The 27,185-nt window shown below is 42.2% G+C and overlaps 1 protein-coding gene and 1 long non-coding RNA gene across 6 annotated transcripts in view; both read right to left on the reverse strand.

Moving 5' to 3' along the window:
* LOC109415404 (probable peptidoglycan muropeptide transporter SLC46) overlaps positions 1 to 25,471 on the reverse strand; it is a 75,747-nt gene extending 50,276 nt beyond the window's left edge. Inside the window, exons 1-2 of one of the 5 annotated variants that reach the window (XM_062846330.1) lie at positions 25,325 to 25,471; positions 24,323 to 24,852 (exon numbers count right to left, since the gene is read on the reverse strand). The gene's annotated coding sequence lies outside the window, so the exon portion shown is untranslated. Of the gene's footprint in view, positions 1 to 24,322; positions 24,895 to 25,239 lie in introns of all 5 variants that reach the window. The other 4 variants (XM_062846329.1, XM_062846331.1, XM_062846333.1 and 1 more) reach the window with 4 other exon arrangements.
* On the reverse strand, positions 2,366 to 3,628 carry LOC134285496 (uncharacterized). The gene is made up of 3 exons (XR_009996422.1): positions 3,454 to 3,628; positions 3,324 to 3,394; positions 2,366 to 3,267 (listed from the first exon to the last, which is right to left on the reverse strand). It is a non-coding gene; the product is annotated as an uncharacterized LOC134285496 (long non-coding RNA).
* Positions 25,472 to 27,185: the final 1,714 nt, after the last annotated feature.

A 27,185-nucleotide genomic window follows, 5' to 3' on the forward strand; every position in this document is an offset into this window, starting at 1 on the left:
CATCGCGTAACTTTTAGGAAAATTCGGTGCTCCATCTTTCCAAAGAAGTCCGGTTTCAAATCGGTCACCAATTCGTCTTGTAGTCCGTTTGAGAATCTCTCGAGCCTTGCAATCATCTTTTGACTCCAATCGCACTGGGGAAACACCTACGGCTTCAAGTTGAAAGTTGTCACGTAACATTTGATTCAAGTCCTGGTCCGCTTTACTACACTCGTCGCAAGCACATCGGTGATGACCAAGAAAATGGACATCTGACAGTATATTCGGCCTCGGACCATAAATTGTCCAACCCAACTTGCATTTAACAGCGACTGGCTGTCCCTTTTGTCCGATACGCGAGGCCACCGGAGCGATAAGGTGCATGTTGTCAATCCCGATCAACAACTTCGGCGTATCTAGCTTATAGCTCTGTATTTCAACTCCATTCAGATGTCGGAACTCTTCGATTAGCTCATCTGCATCCAACTGTTGGGCCGGAAGATCTAGCTTGGTAACTGTCCTAGCCACGCATAGTTCAAATTCCTTTCTTTGATCGATTCCGGTAATCCTCATCTCAACGTTTGTTGAATGAGTTTCTGTACGGCTGACTCCATTTGTCCAACGCATTTCAAATGGTTCCCGAGGCCCGTTCAACTGAAGAAATTCAGCTATCTCATTATCGATCAGTGACGTAGACGATCCTTCATCTACAAGGGCGAGCGTGTTGCATCTTCTGTTTTCCCCATATAATGTAACGGGAATTATGCGGAACAATGCGGTTTTACTCGGCAGAGTGTGACTGTTACAACGTGCCTCCATATTGGCGCCTTCGGTCATCGGAGGATGCAGCAATGTGTGATGTAAACCATTGCATCCGTCCACCTCACAACGCACCTTAGATCTGCAAGGCCATTTCCCATGGTTGAATATGCAAAGCGTGCACAGGCCCATATGCTTCACCATCATCCACCTACGCTCCAAGCTTGTGTTCCGGAACTCTCGGCAATCCCGTCCTAAATGACCCGGCTCGTCACAGATAGAGCAACTGAAGTCCTTTTTTTGAGAACTCTGTACCGATGTAGGCTGTATTTTGTCGAACAGGTTATTTTTGACATAGTTTTCCTCGTAATCCTCTTTCATTAGATGAGTGTAAACCTTGGCCTTTGGTTTCTCACGCCTTCTTGAAGAGCCTATTTCAATCCTTTCGAACGTCACTTCTAATGCCTTATCAACCAGATCCTCCATGAACTTCCCGAAGGTCTTCAGGTCAACCACTCGGAAATTTCGTTTGAATTCAACCCATTGCATGGCATAACACGGTGGCAGCTTTTGGATTAGGCTCTGCATTAATATGGGGTTCTTCAAATGGTCGCTGAGTTTGGAAACTTCTAGATGTTGGATGAATTCACCAATTGCACTTCCAAATTCGATCACAGACTCCAAGTTATCCGAATCTGGTCCTTCGAGTCTCTGAATTCGTTGTGCTAGCATCGTTGACAAAATTTCGGGATTACCAAAGCGGCGACGAAGCTTCTCGATGATCATTGGCACGTTTTCGGGTAACAGCAACAGGCTCCGAACTATTTCTATTGCCTTTCCTTGCAACGACTGTTGAAGACGGACGAGGTTTTCTGCATTGGTGAATCCACACGATGCATTCGCTTGTTCATAGGCGCTTATAAACAGCGGCCAGTCTTGCGGTTGACCTGAGAATGCAGGCAGGTTTTTCGGGAACACCTGTCGTGAAGCAATCTGAAGCGCCGTTGGTCCCACTACCACGCTGGAACTCCTTTGCTGCGTTTGACGCATTCGTCTCATTTTGTTCACGTTAGTATCCGGCAATAACAATGAGAATTGACTGACGTCAACATCGGAAGCGATATTCGACCGCCTCGACCTACCAGGTTCTACAGCATTACATGAGTTCATCCATCCTTGTACCTTATCGATGTAGCTAGTATCACTCTTTGCTGCTTCCTCAAGATCTTCATTGCACTCGGATTCTTCTTCAATCAGCTTAGAAAGCTGCTGTAACTCCTCCAACTCGCGACGTTGTCGTTCAATCTGTTTTTGCTTCACCTTTAACATTTTCAACTGGGTTTCTTCTTCTAGAGCTTCCAAGCGACTTCTCTCCTTCATTTCTTCAATTCGTTTCATCGCCATGTCCCGCTTGGAACTTCTAGTCTTACTACTACCACTTTTGTGACTGTCGGAACACGACTTTCGACCACTAACGGAATTGCGACCGTGCGAGGGATCGGTTGGTATTTTATCAATGTTTATTTCGCCCCCCGTCCTGGACGGCCCTGCCTGACTTGTCCCCCCTTTCACAGAGTGTCTAGAATCCTTTATTTCAACGATTTTCTTCTGATCTTCCTTTGACTTACCGGCAGGGTACGAAAAACGGATCACGCCGAAAAACAAACGCTTTGTCCTAAGCGGTGCATGTCGGTAACAAAGGCGCTCCGCAACAAACGCATGTCAAACGATGAGAGCAATAAAACAAATATCGCTTGCCATGCGTATGCCAATATTTCGGCTTTTCTTCTGAAATTTTCGACCCACATCATCGAATGCATGAGCATTTGGACGAATTAAGACTCTTGCCATCCTCAGAGTCGAGTTTAAGTTGTAAAACAATGCGAAAATCACGATGCGAATAGAACAAGACAAATATTCCTACCGTTTTTGTTGTGAACAAACTCGAGAGCGATTTTGTCATTATCTGCTAACAAAAAAACAAAGCGTTGTTGCCGTGCCTTCTTTGTTGCCTATTTTTCGCATGCGGTGCCATATTCTGCGTACACTGCTTACCGGTATGCTCTTTAATACTACCCTTTTTAGCTGCACGTGGTGGTTGCACACGGCTGACTCCAGGCTGGCCTAGCGATTCACGAGCGGATACGTCCTCACCGAGGCACGTACGGCAGTACCAAACAAGCTCCGCTATACTTTGGTCCACTCCGACACATGAAAAGTGGTGCCACCTTTTACATCGACTGCACTGCACCATTGCATCATACTGATCATCTTCGTTACAGCACGGGTAGTTCGCATCCTGTGATGAGTTTTTTTGAGTATTGTTGGGAGGAGTTCGGGGCAGCATATCGAAAACTGTTCTTGGAGTACTGTTCGACACACTCAAAACTAAAAATATATTTAATTCAAATTGCGATGTAATCATATAATCCAGGGCATAATACATAATTCATTGCCATTACTTACAAACTCAGTTTTCCAATCAACAATCCTGCCTGCGAACCATCCAATCTCCCTACAATTAATACCCTACAACGAAACTACACAATTAGCACATGCATCTACAGTGCCACATAACTACTCACGGTAAGTATCAACTCGCTCACTAACGTTAATCGAGGATTCAGACCTTGCTTCTCCAGCAACAATTCTAGGCCTGCAGTAGATATACATTTTATTTGGATGGTGAATATATGATTTAACTAGATTACCTACTATTTTACGCAATAATTTCAATCCACTTCAATAAACTTTGCTATCAACATTCAAGAGTAGCTATATACATCTAACATGTCAGCGCCCTAGGTTTAGACAGTCATTGGCACTGCTTGTCATCGCAAACTGGGAAGGCCGCGTTCACGCAACGAACCCTTCCTATCCCGGCGTAACAAGCATAATAAACGTGCACAGCCCACACTCCAGAAGCACTGATGATGACAAGGACGCATTTTACGCGCAGCTCGAACGCGAGTACAATCGCTGCCCAAGCCACGACGTCAAGATCATCATAGGAGATTTGAACGCTCAGGTAGACAAGGAGGAGGAGCTCAGTCCGACGATTGGAAAGTTCAGCGCCCACCAGCAGAAGAACGAAAACGGCATATGACTCATTGATTTCGCCGCCTCCAAAAACATGGCCATACGTAGCACCTTTTTCCAACACAGCTTCCCTTATCGTTACACCTGGAGATCACCACAGCAGACGGAATCTCAAATCGACCACGTTCTGATTGACGGACGGCACTTCTCCGACATTATTGACGTCAGGACCTATCGTGGTGCCAACATCGACTCGGACTACTATTATGTGATTGTCAAACTGTGCCCAAAACTCTCCGTCATCAACAATGTACGGTACCGACGACCGCCACGGTACAACCTAGAGCGACTGAAACAACCGGATGTCGCATCAGCATGCGCCCTCGTCGCGTTGCCAGACGAGGGCGAGCTCGATGAGGCTCCTCTAGGAGTTCATTCAAATATTACGTAACGCGAAACAAATGAATTCTGGACCCCCTTCCTCCCCCACGTAACAATGTTTGCATGGGAAATTTTGAAATTTTGTATGGAGCGTAACACAGCACTAGACCCCCTCCCTCCCCCTTTAGCCTTACGTAATATTTGAACCAGCCCTAGAGGACTGCTGGGGTACAGTGAAAGCAGCCATCATCGACGCAGCCGAGAGCACCATCGGGTACGTGGAACGGAATCGACGAAACGAATGGTTCGACCAAGGTAGTCACTCTACACACTTCATTTGTGCCAACGTTTTTTCAATGTGCCTACCAGTGTGCACTGGTGTGCCCTAGTGTGCTGAGGTGCCGAGGACCAGCTTTCCTCGCTTGCCATAATGGCGGATGCACTGAACTGAAAACATGATAAACTTATCTCAGCAAACATTGAGTACGAGGAAAAAATGCCCATTGTCATGAAAATCGCTTCTGCAAGTTTTTCTGTTTATTTATATTTTGGATTTCCTTATTAAAATTATTTATTTTATATTTTATGTTTAGGAGCGGAGCAAATATCTATTTACAGCATGATGCCCTTAGATTCCTCAAAAATATACGTTAAGAAACTGCCAAACCCATCACTTTCTTTTACGGAATTGCCCAAATCTCCTGTTCTCATGTCACGACAGTCCGGTTAAATAGCTTAGTTCTAGGACGTACTAATCGGGAGGAAAGAACTTGAGTATTTTCGGTAGTTTTGATTACTTTCTCATGAGGGATTTTGTCGGCCAAATTTCAGTATAATTCAGTTTAGTTGGCAATATTTTTAAGTTTAATTTTGATCCCCTTGACCCACATAACAAGAGAACAAAACTGGTGAAACTTAAGTCCTCGTACGTTGAACTGTTAGTACGAAATACGGAACAGGTTATTCTCGTAATGTTTTCTAGGACAGATTTGGAGTTACTACTTTTACTATGACCTTAAAGGGTAGTAGGGGTAACGGGTGAAGACCTGTAACGATAGAATAGATGGTAGTCCTTCGAGGTGAACCTTAGACCTGATGATAAAATGATAATGTATTTCGGGGTTTTGACTTGATTGACATTAGGAATAAATGTTTTCCAAACTGAAAATATCCCGATCATCGTTTCCGAGATAAAGACGATTTAATTCTTAAAATTAAGGCAACATCAGAGGTTGATCAAACAAAGGCTCTTGTGGGAGTTATGTGTTCACGAGCCTCTCGTGGGGATGAAGTATAATGCTGCAACGACGTAGTCTCCATATGATGACCGATTGACAAATTCATATCACCAAACCGCACCAAACCAGTATAGGCAACAGTCCGTAATGTTGATTATCGTTTTTGAACCTAAAATGTGAAGAAAATAATGTAAAATGACCAATGGAAATGTGAATAAGACAAATTCTTGCCGAAGCGACTTTCACGTTTTGACAGCTGGACATTTTTCCTGATTTCAAAGTTTGTTGAGATGATTTTCTCATAATTTCAGTTTAATGTTAAACTGTGCCAGCCGGTGCCACTAGTCTATGGTGCACTGGTGTGCCCAGTGTGCCCAAGGCACACTGTGTAGAGTGACTACCCCTTGGGTTCGACGAAGAGTGCTGAACGGTTCTGGAGAAGAAAAACGCAGCGAGGGCGGTAATGCTGCAACAAGGAACTCGACAGAACGTGGAACGTTACAAACAGAAGCGGAAACAGCAGACCCACCTCTTTCGGGAGAAAAAGCGCCACCTGGAAGAAGCGGAGTGCGAAGAAACGGAACTGCTGTGCCGTTCCCAAGAATCACGGAAGTTCTGTCAGAAGCTCAACGCATCTCGCAAGGGTCTCGAGCCGCGAGCCGAAATATACAGGGATAAAGACGGAGGCCTCTTGACGGACGGACGTGAGGTGATCGAAAGGTGGAAGCAGCACTTCGAGCAGCACCTGAACGGCGTGGAAAACGTAGGCACTGGAGCCCACGGCAACGGAAGAAATGACGACGCCAGTGCAACGGAGGACGGAAATGAACCAACTCCCACGCTGAGGGAAGTTAAGGATGCCATTCACCAGCATAAAACCAACAAAGCAGCTGGTAAGGATGGTATTGCAGCTGAACTCATCAAGATGGGCCCAGAAATGTTGGCCACCTGTCTGCATCGGCTGATAGTCAGGATCTGGGAAACCGAACAGCTACCGGAGGAGTGGAAGGAAGGGGTAATCTGCCCCATTCACAAGAAAGGCGACCATTTGGAATGTGGGAACTTCAGGGCGATCACTATTTTGAATGCTGCCTACAAAGTGCTATCCCAGATCATCTTCCGTCGTCTGTCACCTAAAACGAATGAGTTCGTGGGAAGTTATCAAGCCGGCTCCATCGATGGCCAGTCGACAACGGACCAGATCTTCACCGTACGGCAAATCCTCCAGAAATACCGTGAATACCAAGTCCCAACACATCGACCTCAATGCGGCATACGACAGTATCGACCGCGCAGAGCTATGGAGAATCATGGACGAAAACGGCTTTCCTGGGAAGCTGACTAGACAGATTAAAGCAACGATGGACGGTGTGCAAAACTGCGTAAGGGTTTCGGGTGAACTATCTAGTTCATTTGAATCTCGCCGGAGACTGCGACAAGGTTACGGACGCTCATGCCTACTCTTCAACATCGCTCTGGAAGGTGTGATGCAACGAACCGGGCTCAACAGCCGGGGAACGATTTTCACAAAATCCGGTCAATTTGTGTGCTTTGCGGACGACATGGACATTACTGCAAGAACATTTGGAACGGTGACAGAGCTGTACACCCGCCTGAAACGCGAAGCAGCAAACGTCGGACTGGTGGTGAATGCCTCAAAAACAAAGTACGTGCTGATAGGCGGAACCGAACACGACCGGATCCGTCTGGGTAGTAATGTTACGATAGACGGGGATATTTTCGAGGTGGTGGAGGAATTCGTCTACCTCGGATCCTTACTGATGGCTGACAACAACGTGAGCCGTGAAATTTGAAGGCACATCATCCGCGGCAGTCGGGCCTACTACGGGCTCCAGAAGAAACTGCGGTCGAAAAAGATTCACCCACGCACCAAATGTACCATGTACAAAACTCTAATAAGACCGATGGTCCTCTACGGACACGAGACATGAGCCATGCCCGAGGACGATCTGCAAGCACTCAGAGTTTTCGAGCGACGCGTGCTAAGGACGATCTTCGGCGGTGTGCAGGAGAACGGTGTGTGGCGGAGAAGGATGAACCACGAGCTCGCTGCATTTTACGGCGAACCCAGCATCCAGAAGGTGGCCAAAGCCGGAAGGACACAGTGGGCAGGGCATATTGCAAGAATGCCGGGCATCAACCCTTCAATGCTGGTGTTTGCTACTGATCCGTTTCGTACAAGAAGGCGTGGAGCGCAGAGAGCACGATGGGCGGACCAGGCGGAGCATGACCTGTCGAGCATTGGGCGCGACCGAGGATGGAGAGCGGCAGCCACAAACCGAGTATTGTGGCGTACTATTGTTGATTATGTCTTGTCTTAAATGTGATGTATGATGTTACAAAGTGAAAATGGCCGAAGAACTACAGAAGAATTAATCGAACATCATTGATTCGCTGGCGTTGTTGGAGCGATACGTCAAGGAGTATGAATCAGAAACGAAGCAAGCTCTGCTAGTGGAAGCGTGGGCAAAGCGGTTGGATAAGCTGCACGACCAGTACCACGAAATCGCGGTACAATTGGAGTTGCTATCGACCGAATATCTCCCTATCGACCTGAAGCAGAAACTGATGAAAGTGGACCGCAAATACTACGTGCTCTCTGCTTTCTGACTGAGTAGAGTAAGTTGTTCAAATCTTCTACTTTCTCTACTAGCATACAGCCACCGTCGGGATAATGAAATTTGTAAAAACTGTAAATATTGTAAATAGTATCTACCTGTTAGGGATTTGGGACAGAAGGTTGAAGGACAAATGGTCGAAGGACAAAAGGTTGACGGACAAAAGGTCGATATACAAAGGGTCGAAGGACAAAAGGTCAAATGGACAAAAGGTCGAATGGGACAAAAGGTCGGATGGACAAGAGGTCGAATGAACAACAAATTTAGTTACCAGCTGGTGTGTCAAACTTTTTTTTTTGTCTGTATTAACGAGATTTTTAAACCTAGGCTAGTTCATCTCGGGATCCACGTTTTACTTCCCTTCCGAAGGAAGAACCCACATTTTGTGAGTATGTCGGGGGTGGGATTCGATCCCAGGTCCTCGGCGTGATAGTCAAGTGTTCTAACCACCACACCAGGTCCGCTCCACTGGTGTGTCAAACTTAAAAGACAATATTTTTGATGAGCTTTTGTTGCTGCTCATTGAGAGAAACATTATAGTGTTGTTATAGAAATCATATACATTTCAGCCACTAACATTTCTATAGGAAATTTTTCCTTCTTTTGTTTATAGGCTGTTCTTTCAAATTGTGTTAATGTAGTATTTACTGACAATTTAATTTGATCTTATTGTTCAGGATTTTTTCCTTCTTAAATTTATAGGCTGTTCTTTCAAGATTTGTTGCTGAAATAATTATTGACTCTATAGGTACTTATATTTTAATCAGAAATTTTGCCTTCTTTCATTCAAAAGCTGTTCTTCCTAACTATACTGCAGAAATATTCATTGATTATTTGTGTTTAATGATCAACCCCTTTTGGATTGATAGACAGTTCCTACCAATTACACTGTATAGGTCAATAATTTCATTTTGTTTGCTCATATGATACCCAGAGGCTTGTTCTTTTCTAATTCATAGACTCTTTGGTTCAATCAAATCGCTGAAATTATTGGAGATTCAAATAACAATATTTCCATCTATGGTTCATCCTTCTTCTACCCAAAAGCTGTTCTTTCAAGGAATATTGTCCACATTTAACTTTAATAAATAACATTATATTCTGTCATTAATGGGCATCTATTTTGAATTGCAATGCGATAAAAAATTGGTGCATATGAGCTATTGCAAGTTTTAGTAGACACTTTTCTATCTTTCAATAATGTTTTTTTATGAAGTTGTAGAACAACTTTTCTGATTCAGTGGTGCAATTATTTTTATCTGAATTTTAGTTGTCGTTTTTCTGTCAAATTCGGATCTCTTTTTATGTCTTCCAATTTGTCCTTAGTCTATTTAACCTTTTCTCCTATTTTGTCCTTCGACCTTATGTATTTCGACCTTTTGTCATAGATTCTCTGTTAGACCTAATTAGTCGTTAAACATACCAATTTGGGAACGGAAGTGGGGGTGGGTTGACCATGACCAAATAGCTTGCAGGTTGAGGATGAAGGGTAGATTCTTCAATTTTAGCATAGTCAACGTGGAAACACTGATGACAACAAAGACGCATTCTACGGACAGATAGACCCGAGTATAGACTTTAACGATCAGGTACACGCTAAAACCACTTAACACCAAATTGAGTAAGAAACATTCTTAAGTACATAAGCATCCGCATAATCGTGAAATTGTCATTATTTTAGGAGAGTAATCTGCCATGCAAGGTTTTCTAGTGACTTTGTTGACCCAAAAAAAAAATGGAAAACATGTGCCAGGAGAGGCCAGGAAGAATTCACGCCAACGTATGGAGAGTTCAACGCCCACCATCAGCTGACGAACGAGAACGGTCTACGACTCATTGATTTCACCGGCTTCAATACTATGGTCGGTCATCCGTAGCACCTTTTCCCAGCACAGCCTCCCTAATCGTTACCCTCTCGGAAGGTGGGAGAAAATCAGCGACAATGAAAATAGATGCGAACAATCTAATTGGCCGTTGCTATCTTGACGCATGATCTCGACGCGACGCGACGCGACGTCTCGCACAGTGCTTGCATTATAAACAAAGGGAGCATCTGATGCACGCTTTTATCGTGAGATCAGCCCTTATCGGACAAGCCGTGATAAACTTTATTCATCATGACTTATACCACTTATGCTGGTTGCAGCAACTCAAATATCACTGAATTTGGTCGTATATAACTTACAGTATCTCATACTTATTAGATGTCAAGGACTAAACTCCAGAACATTTTGGACGACGCTGAATATCCCAGAAGTAAAAATATATAAATTTTCCAGTAGGTTCGATAACCATAGTTGATTATGTAACATTATCTTGTAAAACATACATGACGACTATAACAAACTTGGACCTGCTTTTCGGAGTAGGTAGTTTGATTAGTTTGGAATATCCTAAAAAAAATTTGAATGGTTCATGCAATTCCAAAGAGTTCATAGATAATAACTTTGTTCCCAACACTATGAATTGTTAGATTGCAACGGGTCTTTATAGCAACCCCAAAGTGAATAGTATTGCGTACACTTGTTGGCTTAAAGTGTCTAAAGCATATTTCATATATGAAGCAAAATTTAACTTCACATTCATAGTTACTTCAATCCATCAGTATAACAGTAGCAATGGGATAAACTTCCAACCGTCGAACGAAAATATTTCATTTATATCATCAGTTGACACTGTGAAACGTGCTGGGCGTGCGATCATATCTTCACGACAGGAACGAACACATGCGATTGCATGCTTGCATTTGCACACGTTCAATTCCGGCCCCTGTTCTGTATATAGGTACACACCGGGTCGTCGAAACTCGTCCGTTAGAGCTGCAATAACTCCGGTCAGTTAGTTCGCACACCGAAATCTCGATGCAAATTGTTTTGTTGACGCTGGCTGGGAACTTTTCTTTTCGTTAGCTCATTCCTCGCATCGCATCGGTCAAAGTCACGGAGGGGATGAAAAATTGCACGTCTCCAGGTGGTTTTTCAGTCTGTGAAAAAAGGCTTTTTGTCATCGCCCGGTGGGATCGGATGCTGTTGGCATAACTTGTAACTGTGCGACAAGGGCTATGCACCCTCCAGTCCGTTCGGGGTAGTTCAGGTAGCAAAACGTGACTGCAACAGACAAGCAACACCTGTATAAATCGTGAAAACCGTTTGAAGGCTGTCAACCGTTTTGTTGAATAGCAATCAATAAAGGAAAGTGACTTCTGTATCTCAGACACTACTGCAGTGATGATTGTGCTATTAGATGGCCCAATCTGATCATCTTATCCAATTGAGCCCCATCCCTAAACAGCCTACCTGGTTTAAGACATTTCCCTGAATTCCCTTACCCCGCATAACCCACCACCCCAAACGGGTCACTTGAAACTTAGCGAAAGAATACCTAGAGGACTTATTGGAGGAATGGGAAGAATCAATGCAAGAAGCCCGAAAGCAGTTCATGAAGGAAGCCCGGCAGAATTTCTTGATGGAAACTCCTATTGATTATCCTAGAGAAACCCTGAAGAATTCCGGTTGATATCCCTGAAAGAAACCCCAGAAGAATCTCTAGAGAAATCCTTGAATAAATCATTAAATAAATCTCTGAAGAAATCTCGGATGAATTTAAGGAATAATCCCGGAATAAATTTTAAAATAAAACTCTAAAGAAAGCCCAGAAGGAATCCCTAGAAGGATGTGGAGAGGAATCTCGAAGGAATACTGGGATAAATTTCTCAAAGAAACCCGGGAAGAATCAATGACTTACCTTACCTTACCGGTCAGGCTAAGGCCGGGGTGGCCTCTGCTGTACATAGTAGCCGCCTCCATTCCACTCGGTCCATGGCTGTTTGTCTCCAGTTCCGCACTCTGCGTAGGTTCCGCAGATCGTCCTCCACTTGGTCGACCCACCTAGCTCGCTGCGCTCCACGCCTTCTTGTACCGGTCGGATGACTTTCGAGAACCACCCAAGTAACACACTTGTCACGGAAGAGTCACGGCGGCGCAGGTTTTTGTTGCGCAGAAGTCAGCGTAACTTACTTCTAGCATATTAGATTTTATTTGTTAGAAGCAAGTCACAGTGACTTCTGTGCAACAAAAACCTGCGCCGCCGTTACTCTTCAGTGACAAGTGTGTTACTTGGGCATTTTATTCGGGTTGCTATCCGACATCCTGATGACGTGACCCGCCCACCGTAGCCTCCCGATTTTCGTGGTATGGACGATGGTTGGTTCTCCCAGCAGCTGATGCAGCTCGTGGTTCATTCGCCTTCTCCAAGTCCCGTCTTCCATCTGCACTCCGCCGTAGATGGTACGCAACACCTACCGTTCGAAAACTCCAAGGGCGCGTTGGTCCTCTGCACGTAGGGTCCATGTTTCGTGCCCATAGAGGACGACCGGTCTAATCAACGTTTTGTAGATGGTTAACTTCGTGTTACGGCGAACTTTATTCGATCGTAGAGTTCTGCGGAGTCCAAAGTAGGCACGATTTCCTGCCACAATGCGCCTCTGAATTTCTCTGCTGGTGTCGTTGTCGTCGGTCACCAGTGAGCCCAAGTACACGAATTCTTCAATCGCCTCGATTTCATCTCCGTCGATATGAATTCGGGGTGGCGGGCGCGGTGATTCCCCCCTGGAACCCTTTGCCATCATGTACTTTGTCTTCGACACATTAATGGCTAATCTGATTCGCCTGGCTTCACTCTTTAGTCGGATGTACGTTTCCGCCATCGTCTCAAATTTACGAGCAATAATATCAATATCATCAGCGAAATCAAGCAGCTGAACGGACTTCGTGAAAATCGTCCCACTCGTGTTTATCCCCGCTCTCCTTATTACACCCTCTAAAGCAATGTTGAACAGCAAGCACGAAAGACCATCACCTTTCCGTAACCCTCTGCGAGATTCGAAGGGACTCAAGAGTGCCCCTGATACTCGAACTACGCACATCACTCGATCCATCGTCGCCTTGATCAATCGTATCAGTTTATCCGGGAATCCGTATTCATACGCTGATTTGAAATCGATGAACAAGTGATGTGTGGGCACGTTGTATTCGCGGCATTCTGCAACACCTGGCGGATGGCGAACATCTGGTCCGTTGTAGCACGTTCACCCATGAGTCCAGCTTGATATTGCCCCACGAACTCTCTTGCAATCGGTGATTGACGGCGGCATACAATTTGAGAGAGTATCTTGTAGGCAGCGCTCAGTAGTGTGATCGCGCGGTAGTTCCCGCAATCCAACTTGTTGCCCTTTTTGTAGATGGGACACACAATACCTTCCATCCATTCCTCCGGTAATACTTCCTCCTCCCAAATCTTGGTAATGATCCAGTGTAGTGCTCTCACCAGTGCTTCTCCACCGTATTTTAGAAGCTCGCTTGGTAGTTGATCTGCTCCAGCGGCTTTGTTGTTTTTCAACCGGCCAACCTCCTCCGGCCGGAAGTCTTTCGTCCTGTGCACATACTCCTAGATCTGTTACCACGCCACCTTCGGTACTTGCAACGTCGCCATTGAGGTGCTCATCGTAATGCTGCCGCCACCTCTCGACCACTTCACGCTCGCTCGTGAGAATATTCCCGTGATTATCTCGGCACATGTCGGCTTGTGACACAAAGCCTCTGCGCGAGCGGTTCAGCTTCTCGTAGAACTTTCGTGTGTCTTTAGCGCGGTACCGCTCTTCCATCGCTTCGCGATCTCGTTCTTCCTGCTGGCGCTTCTTCATCCGGAAGACTGAGTTCTGCCTGTTCCGCGCCTGTTTGTAACGTGCCTCATTCGCTCTCGTACGGTGTTGCAGCATTCTCGCCCATGCTGCATTCTTCTCGTTTTTTCAACTGTTCACATTCGCCGTCGTACCAGTCGTTTCTGTGATTCGGAGTCGCGAAGCCTAGTGCTGTAGCCGAGGTACTACCTATGGCGGATCGGATGTCCCTCCAGCCATCTTCAAGTGTAGCTGCGCCAAGCTGTTCTTCCGTTGGTAGGGCCACTGCTAACTGCTGCGCGTAGTCTTGAGCCACTTCTACGTTACGCAGCTGCTCGATGTTGAGTCGCGGCGTTCATCTTCGACGCGTAGTGATAACTGTCGAAAGTTTTGAGCGCATGCATACAGCGACTAAGTAGTGATCCGAATCTATATTCACACTGCGGTATGTGCGGACATTGGTTATATCCGAGAAGAATTTACCGTCGATTAGAACGTGGTTGATTTGGCTTTCTGTATGATGGTCGGGTGATCTCCAGGTGGCTTTGTGGATATCTTTGCGGGGGAAGAAGGTGCTTCGGACTACCATACCACGGGAGGCTGCAAAGTTTACGCATCGCTGGCCGTTATCAGGCTGTTTCGCCCGATTACCGGTCTGTACATTTCCTCCCTTCCTACCTGCGCGTTCATGTCGCCGACAACAATTTTCACATCACGCGGCGAGCAACCATCGTATGTTTGCTCTAACTGCGCGTAGAACGCTTCTTTCTCGTCATCGGGTCTCCCTTCGTGTGGGCAGTGGACGTTGATGATGCTGTAGTTGAAGAAACGGCCCTTAACTCTCAACATGCACATCCTTGCGTTGATCGGCTGTCACCCGATCACACGTTGTCGCATCTTGTCCAACACTTTAAATCCTGTTCCCAGTTCATTGGTGGTGCCACAGCTTTGGTAAAGTGGTAGCCGCTCGATGCCCGCTTTTCCACACTTTTTGTCCAGTCCAACAAAGTTCCTGCAACGCCACGATGTCGAAGTTGCGGGGATGTAGTTCGTCGTAGATTATCCTGTCACATGCTGCGAAACCTAGTAACATGCAATTCCATGTTCCAAGTTTCCAATCGCAGTCCTTATTTCGTCGCGTGGGTCTTTGCCGATTGTATCGAATCGTATTTTCTCCAATGTTATTCGCAATGGGGATTTTTACGGGTGGCTTATTGGGCCTACGCCAACACTCGTGTCTCGCCGGAGGGCCATCGTGCCAGTTCTGTTTAACGTCCCAACCAACACTGGGACGACCACGCTGATGGGGCTACCACCTTGGATCTAGCTGGGCGTGGTGCAGCGTTTCTTACTCAGCCGCTGGATGCCAGAACAGACGCTGTTTGAGCCGCACCTCCTTGGTGAACAGACACTCGGATCGCACCTCCTCAATCTAGCTGTAGTCAGAAGGACAACAGTGGCCAGGCTGCACTACCAGCTAAGCACACAACTCTTAGCTGGCGGTCTTTGTCATCGCTTGACCCGTGGAAGCATGAGGTAGGAACTTGTGAGGACCAGAGCTATATTGGACGCTCTCCTTATCGACTCACCGTTTTGCAGCCCAAGAAGAATCAATGAAGGAATTTTAAATAAATTCTGGGAGGAATACCTGAATGAAGGCCAGAAAAATCCCGAGCGAAATCAATGAATGAATCTCAGAAAGAATTCCGGCAGAAATCCCTAAAGGAATCCTGGAAAGAATTCCTGAATGAAGCTCGAGGAAAATATTTAAAAGAACCCCAGGAGAAAACTTATCAATAATCCTGGAGGAATTCCTTATACAATCTCGAGTATATTTCGTGAAAGAATACCTAATGGATTGTTGTGAAATATCCCAGCAGGTATCGCTAAAGAATTCCCTGAACAAATCTCTAGAGGAATCGATAAAGAAATTGCGGAAGCTATTGTTAACGGATTTTCAGAAAGATTGACAAAACTTGAAACGAATACTGGAAAAATTAAAAAAAAAAACGGGAAAGATCAACGAATGAATCCCGGAAAGGTTATCAGGGAAACTGCTGAATAAATCCCGGAAAAATGCTAGAAAAATGTATTAAAAAATCTCAGGAGAAATCATTTGAGAAATTCCTGGAGAAATCTCCGAATTCCTGGAACAATCCTTAATGCATACTCGAACAAAATTTCGTATCAATGAAGGAATCCTGGAAGAAGCTCCAAGAAGAATTCTGGAAAAATGAAGGAATTCAGGAAACAATCCCGGAAGGAATTCCAGAGGAAATCGTTGGAGGAATTCCTGGAAAAAATGCCATAAGCTATGCCTGAAAAACCCCGGAAGAAGTCAATGAAGATATTCCGGAAGGAAGCTCTTAATGAATCCCACGAGAAATCCCAGATAATAACCCAGGAGACATTTTTAACCCTAAAAGGGATACCTGGGGTCCATTGGACCCCAGGCGCCTTTCAGAGCTCGTCTTTGATGGAACACACTCAGCGAGGTGACGAAACTGAGGCAATGAAGGTATCCCTTTTAGGGTTAAAGAAATTCCAAAAGGAATCCCGTGAGAAATCAATTAAAGAATCCCGTGAGAAATACCTGAAAGAATCCTTAGAAGTAACCCTGAGTGCAATACCGGGAGGAATTCCAGAAGAAATCCCAGGACGAATCCCTACAAAATTTTTTTGGATAAAAATCAAAATGAAACCAAGTAGGAATCCAAGGAGAAATCCATGGAGAATTATAGGGATGAATTTTTTGTTGAAGACCCCATTTTTATACACTGCCCAACTAACAAAAGTAGCTGCATAAAAGCTTATGGAACAAACGCTTATGTAAAAGTGGTTGATTAAGCTCTTATACAGCAAAAATGTTAGTTGGGTGAAACCTCCATTTAAGTCGATGCATGGCTGATCGAAAATAATTTTTACCGTACAAACAGTGACAACTAAAGACTTTTATATTTTTTAACACTTCGCATGACAAAGAAGATCTTTCAAAAAATATAAAACTGTATAGTTTAGTCATTGCCCGCACTGTAAAAAATATTTTCAATCAGCCATGCATCGACTTTAATGGAGGTTTCAGTGTATCTCTTTACTGAGTCGGTATAAATATGTATTAGCAACAGTAGTTATTTAATACCACGTATTTAAAAGATTTCATACTAATAATTAAGGCTGTCTTTGATTATCTATTTCATTCGCAAGTTCATGAAACATGAAACAGAAAATTGAGGCCTACGCAACTGTTTACGCAGTCTAGTGAATCCAACTAACAATCACTCATTTAACAAGCACCTTCATGACGAATGAATTCAGCATGATGCTGAATAACTTTTGGATAATTTTCAGGTACAACCTTTGTTCGGGTTTTGTTCACACAAATTTGGAGAAATTATAAAGCGTATTTTTGTGTACCAACTGGACTGTTTGTTTTCAAAACGTTTTAGAAATATATAGCAAATCTGTTATTCAGCTTTAGCAAGAATAATTAAAAATAAATAAAATTCATTTTTTTTTTCAATTTCCGCGAGAGTTTATGATTATACTATGAACAACTATTATAAAATAATAACTACACATAAATGTACCTAAATCAAGATTCGAACTCGAAACCCGTCGATTGCCAACCGCATGCCTTGCTAGATGATGAATTGAGGCACTCAAATTAAAACATAAACTTCCCGTAGTTTAATAATGATAACACTTCAATTCCTCTCCAGCAGTGATCACAGAACCACAGAACATTATGGTTGACAATTGAACAACATATTAGTTCAGCTGCTGTTCAGTAAAAAAAACACGTATTTTTTATCCTGTACTCTGAGTCGAAGTATGATGAAACAAAAGCGCCTATTCGACTTGTGAAAAACACATTACAAACTTAATTTTGATTACCGAGTTCGGTAATTTTTTGACGAGGTTAAACGCGTTCAGCAAAAATGCATTGTTTACCTTTTCCATACGATTTTGACAGGTTTGATACTGAACATCAGTAGAATCGATTACCGAAACTACCGAGATCGTACTGCTGTTATAATCTCATGAAAAAAGTATCGAACAGGCAATTGAGAAATAAGTATGTATACAAATGCATGTACTAAGGCTGATAAAAATTGAATTTTGACTTTTTGTCACCACCCTCCCCTCCCCTTCTATTTTTTTGGCTGGATTTCGCATTTTGAGGGGGCAGATGAAAAATATTTATCAAAATTTCGGATTTTCTTGAAAATTCTTCAACAAATCCGATGAGTTTTTAATACTTTTCAGATTAAATGTTTTATTATTTTTATCCCTCCCCCCCCCTCGCCCAACCAAGAACTGATGGGACAAAAAGTGAAACAAATATTTGTAACGGCCAATTTGTACATCAACTTAACAAGAAGCAGAAAAAGGTCTTTTTTAACCCATATCCGCCCAGCGTCCTATTTATAGGACAGATGCCCCGAACGCCCAGCGTCCTATAAATAGGACAGTCCTTTTGATGTGAATATCTCCAGAATTATGCAAAATTTTAGAATACTTTCTTCTGAGAAGATGTTTTCCACACCCATACCTTGCTCATAGTGGACAATATAGTTTGTGACTGGTCCACTAGGTGGCGTAAACGATGCTGCAAAGAATGCATATTGTCACGATCTGTGAGCATCATTTCCAATGCGAAAAAAATGTATTTCCCTGGAATCTTGACAATGGTTAACAATTTACAGTTCATTTCTTCGGCAGAGTTGTTAATCAATACATATAAAAGTTGATGTATGTATGATTGTATGTTTATATGCTTGTATGTTTATATGTTTGTATGTTTGTCTATTTGTATGTTTATATGTATGCACGTATGTATATATGTATACCGGAACATAGGCATAACTCGGAAATGCGTCAAGAAATTTCAATCAAATTTGGTATACACATTCCTTAGAATGTGGACGTGGCAGCAGGGGTATTGAAATTCAAGATGGCGGCTTAGGTTCCAAGATGGCGGTCAAAACTCCAGAATATATGCTTTTTAACTGCAATGCTGCTTCGGATTTCGGATACTATGCAATATGGATATCTATCGATCGGGCTTCACAAGTAGAACTCAAAAATGAATATCCGACGCCATTTTGAAATCCAAGATGGCGGACCATATCCAAGATGGCGGCCATGGAAGAGTAGTTTGATCTATAATACCATGCAATATGGGTATCTATCGATCGGGCATGATTAGTAGAAGTCAAAAATCGATATTTCACGCCATTTTGAAATCCAAGATGGCGGACTATATCCAATATGGCGGCCACGGAATGGTAGTTTGAGCTATGATACCATGCAATATGGGTATCAATCAATCGGGCTTCATGTGTAGAAGTCAAAAATCGATATTTGCCTCTATTTCGAAATTCAAGATGGCGGACCATATCCAAGACTCAAACCATATCCTGATGGCGGCCACAGAATGAGAGTTTGAGCTTTGATACCATGCAATATGGGTATCTATCGATAGAGCTCCATGAGTAGAACTCAAAAATGAATATCCGACGCCATTTTGAAACCCAAGATGACGGACCATATTCAAGATGGCGGTCGCGGAATGGTAGTTTGAGCTATAATACCATGCAATATGGGTATCTACCAATAGGGCTTTATGAGAAAAAAGGTGGAAGATCATGGTACATGGTAGGGTACCGGGTAGGATAAGGGGCTGTCCATAAACCACGTGGTAATTTTTTGCGAGACTCCGAACACCGCCTCCCCACCGCGAGGTTTTTTATTCATACAAAAAAATGTATGGACCGTGGTCTTTGCATTAACTCCCCCCCCCCCCTAGCATGACCACGTGCTAGGTGGGGGGGGAGTAAACAGTGGAGCAGACGGTCGGGTAGAGAATTTGGGTGAAGGATAGAGTTGAGGGAGTGGAGTAGAAGGTTAGGGTAGAGGATAGGGTAGACGGTAGGGAAGAGTGTAAGATAGAGAGTAGGGTTGAGGATAGGAAAAATGTTAGGGTGGACGGATTTCTACCGGGAATGTTCTTCCCCCCAGCGCAGCGTTATGTTTTTAAGACTTTTGTATTTAATTCTAAATTGCATTTGGTAGAACGAATAAAATTGAATTTTTGGGTAGTTTATCATTTTTCATGTTGCCGAAAGACACATTATCTTTTCGATGTTACTTTGATAGTGCCCAGAAAACCCTCACATTGTTCACGAATAAAAAATCATGGAGTAGTAAAAACAGTAACGTGTAGAGTATATCTGGTTAAAATTTTATATCAAAACATGGAATGATGATGAACCTGGACGTGTTAGTGGAATACCTGTAAGTACTAGACACCGAAGACGACCTTATAGTTGAGGTCGAAATACGCATCTGTCAAAGGATTCAAATTAAAAAGAACAGTACTTAATACGATTTTCTTTTTAAAACATGCAAAATTTCTGAAAAGTTTACGTATGGTGAATACGTAAAGAGATTTTGTGGGGTGCTGAAGGCAAAACTCAATTACTTCATTAGAAATGATTATCTCTGTAAAATCTAACTTCTACAGTATTTTAACGTTTGGTTATGCTACACATAGTGAGTTCTCTTTATTTGGTTTCTTAAAAAAATGAGAAATGTTGAACACTGCAGTCGAAATAACATGAAATTACAAGAACCATGGCGTACTTAGGCGTTTATCGGGTTATATTTCTGCCCCAATTTAAAAGTCCTTTTTCTATTCTTTTTGAGTGATTACCATCTCTCTCACTTGTTTAGAGCTGGATTGTATCTATACGGATTAGAATATTACGATAGCGTAGAATTTGTACTGAAATAGAACTCGAGAAAATTATCAGATATTGAGGACCTACAATGAAGAATTTTTTTTGGAACTACACCATAGACTTCATTTTTTTCGTCAAATCATGTTTATTTTATTGGAACTCAACCTTTGATAACAAATTTATTTGATGATTTAAATTGTGAGACACCTTGGGCGTTAACGGGTTAACTATCTTGTAAAGGAATTGCTGTAAGTCGGATAGAAAACTTATTAAACTCTTGAAAAGTGTTTTAAATTATCATTGTTAATACCGATCCGAAAGGTTGAACGTTGACATCTAACTAAGGGTTAGATTTTTTGGTGTATTGAATAAAACTGGTTACAAAAGGTTACAAATATGCACATGTATTAGATATTAGCTTGTGTATGCTGACATTGTCAATGGAGGTGACGTTGACTCTGCGGAAATGGGCAGTATAGCCGATAAATCTTGGCTTTGCTTTGGAAATATGGACAGACAATTACGTTTTCTAGTCATAAAAATCTAGCAGGGATGGCATGCACATCAGAGTACTACGTGAGAAAAGCTCAATTTACACTTCTCATCAAGGATAGACATCAAAGCATCGAATCAACATCCAAACATCGCTAAAAAGAAAAATAATGACAATGTCTCAATCTGCATTTGTTGTGACAATCTCACTTTAGCAACAAAGAATTGTCCCAACTTGAACTTGATTGCTCCACGCCCTTGGTCCAGAACTGGTTCCGGTAGGGCGTGGAGGGTTCACCACTAGAACACTTTGTAATTATATCGTGCGACAGCACAAAATACGTGATTTTATCATCAAATTTCCATTTTGACAATGAATATACTTCTACAAAAAAAATAGATCGGCCTATAGAGTAAGGGGGGGGGCAAAAGTTCGACCCTAGTTGAAATCTAAACTTTTTTCAAGAAATCGAAGCAGATATAAATAAATTAATACCGTGTGGTGATTCCACCATCCATGAGCTAAAATTTTGCTCGACAAAGTTACGCCAAATGTCTTTTCAATTTTGAGTCACAACAATTTTAGTATAGAGTAAAGTGGGGCAAAAGTTCGAGTGGGGCAAGAGTTTCTTTTGAAGTTTTTGAGCTTATTTCAAATTATATCTCTCGGGTGTCAAGGTTGTTCGAAGCCTTTTTGAAAAAGAGTCTTTCACTCCAAATATTATGAAAATTGATCAATATTTCGAAAAGTTATGATAAAATGTTGGTTTTTGATCAAAAAATTGTTATGCGATGGTCCTTCCAACGTATGGAATGTAATTGTAATGAAATCGAATTCGATATTTTGTTTTGGGGGCGTAACTAGGTATATTTTGAAGATGCTTTAGCATGTATAACTTTCTGAAAAAAAGATTTGGAAATCATATTTTACACATAGTGGGGCAAAAGTTCGAGTCATGTGGCAACTTTAGGTAAAACCCTAAAATTCTGCAAAATGTACATATTATCTCTAAAAATGATGGAATTAGTGAGAAAAATCGATCAAAGTTGAAAAAAAAGTTATTTTATCTGAATTTGGCGGAAAATTACTAATTTTTGGTGAAGTAAATTTAACCCTGATTTGGGTAAAATCCAGGTCGAACTTTAAAGTGTATTCCAGTACCAACACCAAATATTAATTGGTTTTAGGTGTTCCAATTACCAAAGTGTCGAAATAGTGTGCTACGGTTAGCGAAATACCACAAACACTAAATTCGAACTTTTGCCCCAGTGGTGGGGCAAGAGTTCGAATTAGACACCCATATACTAAAAGTGTTGTGACTCAAAATTGAAAAGACATTTGGCGTAACTTTGTTCAGCAAAATTTTAGCTCATGGATGGTATAATCACCACACGGTATTAATTTATTAATATCTGCTTCGATTTCTTGAAAAAAGTTTAGTTTTCAACTAGGGTCGAACTTTTGCCCCACTTTACTCTATTGATGCTTTAGAAATTTGGATACAGAAAACGAAGAATCATAACTTTTCATATTTCTGGCCGTGGTAGAAAAATGTACAATCGAATAACATCAAAGGACAACAAATAAATAAACATATGAATTTCAACAATCTTGGAGTGTGCTGCATCTACATTCCGCTAAGAACCTTTATTTGTATTGTGCAGAGTACATCTTTGCCGGATTTTCCCTAAAGACAGTTTATATACTCATATACTCATTTCAGAGCATAATCCCATAGAAATGTCCAACGGTATTTCAAGATGATACAATAATTTACTTATTTGTGGAGGAATTCGCATCTACAAACATAAAAAAAAACACTGTTTTCGCTAAGACCTGGCTTAGATGTGTAATTCCTAGAGAAATTTTGGTAAAAATCTCTGGGAGAATTTCTAAAGATTTTTCTCTGGGTAATACATGTAGGATTCCTTGGAGAAATGGTTCAAGGAATCCCTGGGGGAATTATTGTAAGAATTCCTCCCATTCCACCTAAAGAAACTGCTGGAGGATTTTTCGAAGGAATCTCCTTGAAGACATTCCAAGAGGAATCATTGGGGAAATTTCTGGAGGAAACCTAGGATGAGCTCCAAAACAATCGTCGCTGAAAACCCTCGAGGCTTTCCCGGGGGAATCTTAGAAGGAATCTCATGAAAATGTTATGAAAGAATCACTGATTTTTTTTAAACAAGCCCCCTCCAAACTTCCCTGGAAAAATTCCTAGAGGAATCTCTGGAGGAGTTCCTGAGAAAATCCATTGAAAAAAGAAAAACATAATATGGGGATGTATTCCTGTAGAAATTGCAGGAGAAAATGCATTCCTGTAAAGTTACCTTTAAAAATTCCAAGGCAAACCTCTGAAGAAAACCTCTAGAATACCTAGGCGTAATCTAAAAATAAATCTGCGGGTATTTCTAAATGCATCCCCGGGTGCACCCCTGGAAAAGATAATGGAAAGATTCCAAAAGTTCTAGAGGTACTCCTGACTGAATTTCTGATGTAATCACAAAAGGCATCCTGGAGGTATTCATTGGAGGAGTTCCAAAATGTATGCCTGCAGGAATTCTTCAAGAAATCCCTGGTGGAATTCCTTAAGGAATCCCTGATGGGATTCCTGAGGGAATTCCTGAATGAATCCCTGGAAGAGTTCTTAGAGGAATCCCTGGATGAATCCCGGAACCAATCTCTTGAAGAATATCTCTAGCAATCTGCAATATGTTTGACGCACCCTTTAGGAACAAAACATCAGACCGTACCGGAATACGCTTTAAAAGCATTCTTGGAGAAATTCCCGGAGGAATCCATGGTTGAATCACTGAAGGAAGCCATAGGGAAATTCCTGATGAAATTCTGCGATGCATCCCTGCAGACGTCACTCTAAGAATGTCTGAAGAAATCGTGGAAGGAATTTCTGAAGCATTCATGGAGGGATTCACGAAGAAGAAATTCCTGGAGAAGTTCCTTGAGAAATTCTTGATGGAATCCCCATTAATAAAGAAATCCATAGATTTTTTTTTCTTGCTCTTAGAACGTCGTTTGTTTGAAGTGAACACTAAAGAAAAGTCGTGAATTATACTTCAACACCACCTGTAGGAGAGGTTTCCTACCTCACCACTGTAGTTCGTAACAGTTGAACTATCTTTACGATAAAGAATATGATTTTTTTTAGTTTAAAACAAGCAATTCTATGTTCGCTACAACAAATATCTTCATAATGTTCAATAAGCATAGGTGTATATGATGATCTTGTATATGATCAATGACCAGCTGTAACCTAATCTGGTAGCTCAATTTACTACAAAGTAGCTCAGTCATAACTCGCAATAAACTCATGATACAATCGAACACAATAATAATTCAGATTACCAAAGACTCACTTTATCATTCACTTGGTGGAATGTCTTCGCATATCCTCACAATTTACATGCTGACCTTCAGTACGTGTCCGAGATCATCAAAACGTAGAACCTTCCCGTTGTAATCGCACAACACACAATTCACAACTATTATTCCTTTTTATAGAGTAAAATAGTATACACTCTCTGTCTGTTACTTCACTACTTAGAACCGGCACCACTTATCGCGCACAATATCAGAACCGAAAGCGACCACACGGCAGCACAATGCGAGATGCGCTGGCAATATATGTATGTTCCATGAATCCGTCAACTAAACTAACCAACGTCTACCGAGGAGCACGCTAATCCCACGTAAATCCAATTTAAACTCGTAAATTCAAATTTGTCAACTAAGCGGCCTGTCAACTGACCAGCATGCGCCACTACCGTTCACTGTTTTGCTTCCTGCTGCTGGATACTACTGCTTCCTGCCCGACCGCGGGAGATCCATCCAATCACCACGGTTCTTCACTTGTGACAAATATCTATGAGTCCGGTAGTTCGGTTTCCTAAATTTGTACCATTGAGCAATTGACAATTATATAAAATAACTGGACAATTCATTTGAAATTATGTTATTTGAGGAGTAAATTTTGTTCAGTTTGTCCATACGAAAGGTTTATCGAAATGATCTTCTGAAAAGCATATTTTTATGCAAGTAATCAAAAAAGGAAAATCGTGAAAAGTTTCCAGGTTTTTTTTTTCAATTCTCACAAAACAAATAACGTGTTTGAAAACTACTAAACAAATCAAAGATTCTATAACATTATTTGATAAATTTGTAATGTTTTGTCATGATTCCGAAAAGCTTAATGCTTAGCCGCAATCGAGTATTTTTTTCAACGAAATGTTCTTAACCGAAATCCTAACTGCTTTTATTTCTTTAGTATATTTACTAAGAGGTTATCCTTTCTTCAATTTTGAATTTTCAACAGTTTCCACTAATAACGTTGAAGCACTGTTCAAAAACAAAAGACTAACATAAAAACACTGCGCCTATGTCCAAGTTGTTCAGCGCTTCACATGTCCATGTTGGTGTCCTGAATGACTATGTTCCGGAAAATCGACCGATCACCGTTGTGGTTGTCGCGAAACTAACCGTCCAGCCGGCCGAACAGCTGAGCTTAAAGTTTGAATGGCAGCCACCCTTCGGTTTGTTCCTCTTCGCACAGTAGTGCCCCGAGCGCCCGCGCGCGCTTAGGCCAGTTGATGAGCGCTTCCAGCTAACCGGGCGGTGTGTAAAGCCGTAAGCTGTTTGTATGCCTTGGGTTTCGATGCCACACGTTGGATATACATCGGGGGAATCGATAAGAAATGCGCCAATGATGGTGCCACGATCCACCGCGATGTTTACCTATTTGGCTTTGCTTTGCTTTGCTTTGCTTTGCTTTGCTTTGCTTTGCTTTGCTTTGCTTTGCTTTGCTTTGCTTTGCTTTGCTTTGCTTTGCTTTGCTTTGCTTTGCTTTGCTTTGCTTTGCTTTGCTTTGCTTTGCTTTGCTTTGCTTTGCTTTGCTTTGCTTTGCTTTGCTTTGCTTTGCTTTGCTTTGCTTTGCTTTGCTTTGCTTTGCTTTGCTTTGCTTTGCTTTGCTTTGCTTTGCTTTGCTTTGCTTTGCTTTGCTTTGCTTTGCTTTGCTTTGCTTTGCTTTGCTTTGCTTTGCTTTGCTTTGCTTTGCTTTGCTTTGCTTTGCTTTGCTTTGCTTTGCTTTGCTTTGCTTTGCTTTGCTTTGCTTTGCTTTGCTTTGCTTTGCTTTGCTTTGCTTTGCTTTGCTTTGCTTTGCTTTGCTTTGCTTTGCTTTGCTTTGCTTTGCTTTGCTTTGCTTTGCTTTGCTTTGCTTTGCTTTGCTTTGCTTTGCTTTGCTTTGCTTTGCTTTGCTTTGCTTTGCTTTGCTTTGCTTTGCTTTGCTTTGCTTTGCTTTGCTTTGCTTTGCTTTGCTTTGCTTTGCTTTGCTTTGCTTTGCTTTGCTTTGCTTTGCTTTGCTTTGCTTTGCTTTGCTTTGCTTTGCTTTGCTTTGCTTTGCTTTGCTTTGCTTTGCTTTGCTTTGCTTTGCTTTGCTTTGCTTTGCTTTGCTTTGCTTTGCTTTGCTTTGCTTTGCTTTGCTTTGCTTTGCTTTGCTTTGCTTTGCTTTGCTTTGCTTTGCTTTGCTTTGCTTTGCTTTGCTTTGCTTTGCTTTGCTTTGCTTTGCTTTGCTTTGCTTTGCTTTGCTTTGCTTTGCTTTGCTTTGCTTTGCTTTGCTTTGCTTTGCTTTGCTTTGCTTTGCTTTGCTTTGCTTTGCTTTGCTTTGCTTTGCTTTGCTTTGCTTTGCTTTGCTTTGCTTTGCTTTGCTTTGCTTTGCTTTGCTTTGCTTTGCTTTGCTTTGCTTTGCTTTGCTTTGCTTTGCTTTGCTTTGCTTTGCTTTGCTTTGCTTTGCTTTGCTTTGCTTTGCTTTGCTTTGCTTTGCTTTGCTTTGCTTTGCTTTGCTTTGCTTTGCTTTGCTTTGCTTTGCTTTGCTTTGCTTTGCTTTGCTTTGCTTTGCTTTGCTTTGCTTTGCTTTGCTTTGCTTTGCTTTGCTTTGCTTTGCTTTGCTTTGCTTTGCTTTGCTTTGCTTTGCTTTGCTTTGCTTTGCTTTGCTTTGCTTTGCTTTGCTTTGCTTTGCTTTGCTTTGCTTTGCTTTGCTTTGCTTTGCTTTGCTTTGCTTTGCTTTGCTTTGCTTTGCTTTGCTTTGCTTTGCTTTGCTTTGCTTTGCTTTGCTTTGCTTTGCTTTGCTTTGCTTTGCTTTGCTTTGCTTTGCTTTGCTTTGCTTTGCTTTGCTTTGCTTTGCTTTGCTTTGCTTTGCTTTGCTTTGCTTTGCTTTGCTTTGCTTTG

This window comes from Aedes albopictus, chromosome 1 (assembly GCF_035046485.1).
Source record: "Aedes albopictus strain Foshan chromosome 1, AalbF5, whole genome shotgun sequence".
NCBI lineage: Eukaryota > Metazoa > Arthropoda > Insecta > Diptera > Culicidae > Aedes > Aedes albopictus.